At 43.5% G+C, this 5258-nt stretch overlaps 1 pseudogene; it reads left to right on the forward strand.

The window, feature by feature from the left end:
* Nucleotides 1-1970: 1970 nt before the first annotated feature.
* Nucleotides 1971-3132, forward strand: LOC137375915 (heterogeneous nuclear ribonucleoprotein A3 pseudogene; annotated as a pseudogene).
* Nucleotides 3133-5258: the final 2126 nt, after the last annotated feature.

Consider the following 5258-nt stretch of genomic DNA (forward strand, 5'->3'; position numbering starts at 1 on the left):
ATCACCAGGGGGCATAATTTTAAGGTGATTGGAGGAAGGTTTCAGGGAGATGTCAGAGGTAGGTTCTTTACACAGAGAGTGGTGGGTGCGTGGAATGCGCTGCCAGCGGTGGTAGTAGAAGCAGATACATTAGGGGCATTTAAGCGACTCTTGGATAGGTACATGGATGATAGTAGAATGAAGCGTAGGTAGTTAGTTTGATCTTAGAGTAGGTTAAAGGTTCGGCACAACATCGTGGGCCGAAGGGCCTGTACTGTGCTGTACTGTACTGTTCTATGTATGTTCTATCACTGTGTCCAAGAAAATCCTGAACCAGGTGTCCGCCTCTACCAGCCAGAAACTTCACCATGAGTTCAGCCAGAAGACAACGGAATTCAGACTCCACAGACTGTATATTCTTTTATTTGTTCTGGACTCTAATCCAACCAATCTATCCTTTTTCACTCTGTAACCTATTTGTGTGTGTGTGTGTGTGTGTGTGTATATGTTGGAGCATAGTTTATTATTTTTACTTTGATCGGGTTTTGATCTTAAGTACAATAAAGTAACCTCTTTCTTGTTTAAACTCAAGAAAACCTGTCCGATAGGTTCTTTTATGATCATAGCACCAAAAAGGGTAAAACACTCACTGAATTGGTAAGCACATTCACTGTTAAAAAGAAAAAAAACCCTGTTGCAGTCAAACAAGGAGAGAGACAAGAGGGGAGCCTTGCGACCCCTCCCCAACTGATCATAACAGTAATATTAAACCATGCTTACCACAAGTCTGTCTTACACGTTGCCTATTTTTACCTTGAATTTTTATCATCGCTAGGACATGGTTGGGGGGGCAGGGGGGAAGAGGGCTGCTGGAGGAGGCATTAACTGCTATGATCAACTTCAATAACTGTGCCTAGGCATTTCCTTGATGGGCACAGTAACAAATATTTGCTGTGTCCAATGTCGTATTTGGACAGTAATTTATTCACTATCAAATCTCAGAATTATGAATTTCAGGGCACCTAAGATCCAGCTGTGGAAAACATTAAGGAATACTGCCGATGCCGGAAATCTGGAATAAAAACAGAAAATGCTGGAAATACTGAGCAGATCAGACAGCATCTATGGGGGGAGAAACAGGGGCAACGCTTCAAGTCGATAACTTTTGACAAAGTCTGAAGAAAGGATATTGACCTGAAACATTAACTCTGTTTCTCTCTTCTCAGACATAGTTCCCATTTTACATAGAAATTTATATAACTATAAAATAAAGGATAGAATGCACTATTTTAAAATAAGGACTGAATTTCGTTGTGTTTTCTAGTCCAATTACCTCCACACTCACTGTAATCCTACTTCAACTGCAGATTATACTTGATCTTGACTCCTGGAGCTGGAGTTCACTTCTTGTTTGTTTATAATTACTTCCTATGTCACAATTTTGCCAATCCTTACTGCTACATTTCCGCGCCTCATGAAGCGGGTGGAAGGAGCACGTGTTCACCGCCCACCATATTGGACCAACCGGCGCCCATTTTATGCCTATAATATGGGCACAGCGCGATGCAATTTCGAAGCCAACCCGCTTTCTTTACGTCTGCTTTTAAAAGGCTGCCGCAGGAAGACATAAAATGGTTTCCTGCCGCCAAAGAAAGACAGTTGTGAGCACCCAATGAGAAGCTGGGAGGTCACACACAATATGCAAATTAGCAGGCCGCAAAGATTCGGTCAGGGTCACTGCAGCCTGTTAGAAAAGTTAAAACTTGCCCTCTGGTATTGAAGCACTAATTTTATATTTCAAGTAAACACTACCCAAGTGTTGCAGTTTGAGGTGATCACTCCAAAGCATCGATCTTGAGGACAATGGAACAGACAGGCTCCTGAACTGCAGCACAGAATGGGGCTGAGGTTACCTAGCAGCCAGAGACTGACCAATCAGAGCGGCGGAGCTGAAGCGATGCCCCGCCCCCCTCTCGCTGGTTTATATACCGCTCATTAGGCAGTCAGTCAGTCTCCTGCAGTGTGTAGTGAAAGCGCTTGTACAACATGGCGAGGGAACAGCTCTGCAAGCTATTTGTTGGCGGGCTCAGCTTTGAAACGGTGGAAGGAAACCTCAGGAACCATTTTGAGCAATGGGGGAAGCTAACTGACTGTGTTGTCGTACAAGATACGATCACCAGGCGCCCCCGAGGCTTCGGGTTTGTCACATATTCTTCGCCGAGCGAGGCGGATGCTGCAATGGCTGCTAGGCCTCATGTCTTAGACGGCCGCACGGTGGATCTGAAGCGAGCTGTGCCAAGGGAAGACTCCAACAAACCTGGCTTCAACATGAAGGTAAAGAAGATCTTTGTTGGCGGTATAAAAGAGAACCTTGGCGAGAATGATTTACAAAGCTACTTCGCAGACTATGGTATGATTGAAAAGGTAGATGTGATCTGTGACCGAGAGACTGGCAAGAAAAGAGGCTTTGCCTTTGTGTACTTCGATGACCATGATTCTGTTGATAAAGCGGTTATACAGAAGTACCACATGATTAATGGCTACCGGTGTGAAGTCAAGAAAGGTTTGTCGAAGGAGGAGATGCAGAGCGGAACTAGACCTCGCGGTCGAGCTGGCAACTTTAGCCCGAGAAATGGTCGGAGTAATGGCAATTTTGGAAATGCAGCTGGGTATGGTGCCCATGGCGGCGGAGGCGGCTACTACAATGATAGAGGAAACAGAGGAGACGTCTATGGTGGTTATGGTGATGGGGGGTATCCTCGGCGTGACCGTTCCTTCTCAGGCGGAAGTTATGGTGATCAAATTGGGAGCTATAGAGGAGGCGGTGGATACGATCGTGGAAATTTCCACGATGCCTATGATAACTTTGGGAGCTATTCCCCTGAGCAGTCCAACTATGGCCCCATGAGAGGAGGGGGTGGTATGGAAAAATATGCTGCTGGACCCTACAGGGGGGATTATGGTGTTAGCAATAGAAGCAGAAACAGAGAGTTTGGAGGATATGCCTTTTAGTTTGTTTTGGGGGGGGGGGTGGCGGGGTGATGGTTTAAAAGGGGGCTTCAGAGCTACAAAATGTACTCAAGTAATGCATACCAAGAAAACAGCATACTTTTTGTTTTAACTTTTTTTTCATAATAAACTACATTGAATTTATCTTTTGTCTGTAGTGTCTCTTTCTGGGTGAAGTCTACCTGAAGATGCTGAGGGTTTTAACCCAATGATGTCTGTAGCAGTTTACTTGCAACTTTGTTTCCTGTTCATTCTATGAATTATGAAATCTAACTTGCTCCCAAACACATTTAGAATAAATACAGTTCTCCAATTTCCAGCCAGATTTTAAGTTGCACGTTGGGAATGAGTGAAGTGGATCCATGACCTTGTTAAATTCTCCCTTCTGTTCCCTTGTCTTTACCAATGCCAAGTTACTTGGGCAACCTTTCTAGAGAGTATTTTTGGAGCTTTTGCTCTGCTACTCTATTTTAATTTGAGGTTTTCATAGCTGCTTCATATTCCTCAGGGCATCTTTAATTGAGGAATTGTAATCTTTTTCCTCCCTTAATCTGCAACTAGTTGCAATGTATCCTTTTTCAAAAAAAAATCTTTTAATGGGGTAAAAAGGGTTTCATAAGTTCTCTCGTGTGCTGTTGTGGGGTCTGTCCTATTAAAGTCTGTTTTGAATGTACCACATTAAATACAAATTTAAGAATAATCTCTCATACCTGTATAGGGGTTCAGGATTGTAGTTATTTTTGTCTGATTTGGATACCCTTACCTGCTACTGAAAATACTGGTCTTTCAATACACACATGCTGACTGCCAGATTCTGTCTTCTGTCAGAATCCCTCCTAGGCACTACCTGCAACTTTGATTCCATCTTTTGAATTTGTAGGGTTAAGACTGTTAAAGTACATACACAATTACTGTCTTTCAATTTCTTAACTGCCATTTTCAAAACTAAGCACCCAAATTTGGCATTACAAATAACTTGAAAAATCTTCTGTGGGAGAAGTAGTTTTGAAGGTAGTAGGAACTGCTACTACCCAGTTTGGTCTTCCAATCTGTTCCTCAGCTGAAAGCAGTGGATTTTTTTTTTTATTTTTTGCTGCTAAAACCTGGGAAGAAAGAATGCTGGCAGCTCATTGTCAGCTCAACTAAGTGGCAACTTCATATAAGTAGCTCAAGCAATGTTAGTGGGTAATTCTTTTGAAGAGTGTTAGACATGACAGTTGAGACTTAAGTCAATTTTAGTGTCTGCATGTATGTCTGCCGGAGGTAAGGGATTTCTGCCTTTTTCGCCATGGCAACTTTACAGCACCATCCCCCCTGCGCCCTGCAAATGTTTCACATTGGCAGAACTTGTTTTAATTCTGAGTGCTCCTTGGCAGTCTGTATTAGCACCAAAAAATTCAATTGCCCTTTAAGACATACCATGTGTTCATGCCTCCACAACTATAGTGTTGGGATGAAAATAGGGGTGTGTGTGGAAGTTGACTTGAGACAATTGCGCTAAGATCAAAATGGGAATAGGCCATTCGGCCCCTCAACCCTGCTCTGCCAATCAATAAGATCATGGCTGATCTGGTTGTGGCCTTAATTCCACTTTCCTGCTGCTGACACCCACCCCCCACACCATAACCCTAGACTCCCTTGGAGATTAAATTCGGTCAAACTGAGCCACAATGGAAGTACTCATTCCACAGAAAGTATACATGTTGGGAATTGGCAAGAGGCCTTGCTGTAGCCTGCACCTTTATCCACTTGCTACTGTGTATGCTGACAGTTGTTTTCACAAGATCATAGAATCATAGAAAGTTTAAGGCATTGAAAGAGGCCATTTGGCCCATGTCTGTGCTGACTGAAAAACGATCTACCTATTCTAATCCCATCTTCCAGCATTTGCAGATCCTGCAGATTATGACATTTGAGGTGCATATCCAGACACTTTTTGAATGAGTTGAGGGTTTCTGCCTCTGCTACCCTTTTTCAGGCAGTGAGTTCCAGACCCCCAACACCCTCTAGGTGAAGAAGTTTTTCCTCCTCCCCCTCTAACTTTTCTACCAATCACTTTAAATCTCTGCCCCCTTGTCACTCACCTCTCTGCTAAGGTGCATAGACCCTTCACCTCCACTTTATCCAGGCCCCTCAGAATTTTGCACATTTCAATTAGATCTCCCCCTCAGCCTCCTTTTGTTCTAAGGAGAACAACCCCCAGCCTGTCCAATCTTTCCTCCGCTGCCTTTTTTCCAGTCCTGGCAACATCCTCATAAATCTGAAATAAA

Source organism: Heterodontus francisci, chromosome 12 (assembly GCF_036365525.1).
Source record: "Heterodontus francisci isolate sHetFra1 chromosome 12, sHetFra1.hap1, whole genome shotgun sequence".
Taxonomy (NCBI): Eukaryota; Metazoa; Chordata; class Chondrichthyes; order Heterodontiformes; family Heterodontidae; genus Heterodontus; species Heterodontus francisci.